The sequence below is a fragment of the Xiphophorus hellerii genome, chromosome 3 (assembly GCF_003331165.1).
Source record: "Xiphophorus hellerii strain 12219 chromosome 3, Xiphophorus_hellerii-4.1, whole genome shotgun sequence".
NCBI classification, from domain to species: domain Eukaryota; kingdom Metazoa; phylum Chordata; class Actinopteri; order Cyprinodontiformes; family Poeciliidae; genus Xiphophorus; species Xiphophorus hellerii.
The window spans coordinates 6,028,372-6,031,135 of NC_045674.1; positions in this window are offsets into that span (position 1 = coordinate 6,028,372).

Sequence of the window (2,764 nt, forward strand, 5' to 3'; positions counted from 1 at the left end):
CTGGAAAAAAGTTTGCAACACATCTTTATTCTTCTGAGTGAGAAGAAACAATAAAGTCAAACAGGTTTTATCTCAATAAAAGTACAGATTATAGCCTACATTGTTATTGGGTAAACTCATACATCATTCAGACCCCTGCACTGCAGGGGGTGCTGTCACATTTCGATCAGATTGTAAAACTCCTGCTACACCGCTTGACTAAACCTTCATCAATGCAGCAGCAGCAGCGGCTCTGGACCGGACCACTTCATGACTGAAACAGGCCAAATGGGTCAAACCTGCTGAGAATGTACTGCATGATGTGTCATAGAAAGCTGTAATAGTCACTTATTAGCATATTTTAATATAAAATACATCATTTTACTCAGTTGGCAGCCATTTTACCCGTTTATGTTCCCATTTTTGCACCTGTAAGAAAACAATTTCATATCTATGCTAAAAGCTGCAGTATGTAGAAGTTATCATAGCCTGACACGAATGGCAGGCTAAGTCTGAGTCTATTGTACATACTTCATAGATACTTCATACAAATTTCTTCAAACAGAAACTTTAATTGTTTATTGTGTTTAATGTGTTGCCTTATTTCCAATTAAACTGTCCTAGAGTTTCACACCACAGACTGAAACGCAATGACTGTGGATGAACAGTTTCCTTGTAAGAGTAAGTTGTTTCTCTGCCGTTAAAACATTGAACAGCGCATACACTAAGTGATTGACAGCGCTAAGACCCTCCTCCTGGCTCCGATTGGCTGTTTTTGGTTGGGAGGAGAGCATTTACTCAAACGGCAATGGTAGCTTTACAAAAACTGTCAAGTGGTCCAGTTTCTCGTAGTCCACCTGAAATAAGGCAAAACTAAATTACATGTAACTTTTAGCAAGATATAGGAGCTTGTTTAGTCATTATTTCCTTAATATCCATGGAAAAATACTTGTTGGGTAGCAATTAGTTACATTTAATTACATTTACTTGAGTAACTTTTTGGAAAAAAATTTTGTTTTAGGAGTTGTTTTTTTTTTTACCACGCTGTACTTTTTTTTTGCTTCTACGTGCGTAATTTTATTATGAAGTATTTTTCTCTTACTTGAGTAAAATTTCTGGATTTTCCACCCACTGAATGAAAAACAAACAAGTTTCAACCAAAAATTCACCAGACACAGTTTTTGTTCAAGTTTTTTTAATGAATGAAACTCATTTGGAATTTTTTTTTTGCCTAATTTAAAAAAAAAAAAATTGTCACTTATATGAATCATTGTAAATTTGGTCCTTAAAATACCAAAATTTCTACAAAACTTTACATTTTGGTTCATCTGATGACGTAATTTTTTAACATTAAATGATTGATAATTTGATCAGTTACTCAGTACTTGAGTAAACTTCTTTACCAAATACTTTTTTACTCTTACTTGAGTACATTTTTGGGTACTATGTCCGCCTCTGGGTATAAGTGAAATAATCTGCCAGTGCACTGCAGATTACTGAGCACTTTTTCATCAAAATAAAGAAATATTTATTCATATCTATTGAACATTATGGATTACAAATAAAATGACAGCAATACAATAAATGATTGATAGAAGTGGATAGAAGTGTAAACTTATTAAAACACACCCGTTCTCCAGCAGCATCACAATTATATATGTGTAGCAGTAAACCAGATTATATCAGATTCTCGATTAATGCAGAAAATGCAACGATGTGCTTACAATACATACATAGGTAAAAGTATTACTAAGAGTAGCTGTAATAGTATTAACATTAATAACGTTAATATAGGTGCTAATAATGCTTCAACAACAACATATCAAGATGGTTTCTCGTATTTAGCATAGACCATTTCTTCACACAGAAATTTTAATTGTTCATTGTGTTTAATGTGTTGCCTTTTTTCCAGTTCAACTGTTCCAGAGTTTCACACCACTGACTGAAACGCAAAAAACGAACATCTCTTTGTGGTTTCAATCTGGCAAGTTTTGAATTTGAGATTATAAAGTCCTTCTTTTTTATTGACTTCCAAAAACAACCTCCTATATCTTGCTGAAAAGTTACTTGTAAGTCAGTTTTGTTTTATTTCAAGTGTACTAAGATATAAGATCAGTAGAAACTAGACCAAAAATACTTGGTAACTTTTTGTGTTTTGCAGTGCATTTATCCAGATGCACACCTAGAACCAGATTAGACATGTTTAGAAATATTTTTAAGCTAGTTTTGAGAAGATTTGGATCATGAAAACGGTCATCTCGACTCAGAATCACACCACCAGTTCATGTGTGAGTCCAGCAGCCTTCAGATCTTGACGGATGAGCTGCGTTTGTTTCTGTAAGCTGCTAGCTCGCTGTCGGCTCATTAGCCCGAGTGCTCCTCTGCCAATTGAGAAGGGTTAACAAACTGGATGCTAATTAATCACAGGCAGAGACGACCTGACGTGTAACAGCAGACAAAGCAGCGGCGAACACGGCTGCCGTGCAGGCGTGATGCTCAGGTGTGGTTTGTGAGCGAACGCAGCACCACACAGGCCACCGAGTGTGTGCACTGCTGTGCAAAAAATGACAAAGTAAGCAAAGAAAGCAGTGAAACAACTGTGTGATCACAGGGAGTTTAGAGGCAGACTAGATAGGAAAGGGTGTGACTGAAGCCTTTAATTGGCCTTATGAGAAAGTGAATCTGTGAAGTGGATCCAGTAATGAAGACGTTTTCACGGTATGTTAACTTCTGGGGCGCACGTTTCACTTTTTGCAGAAAAATACCTTCCCATAAAACCGAAAAA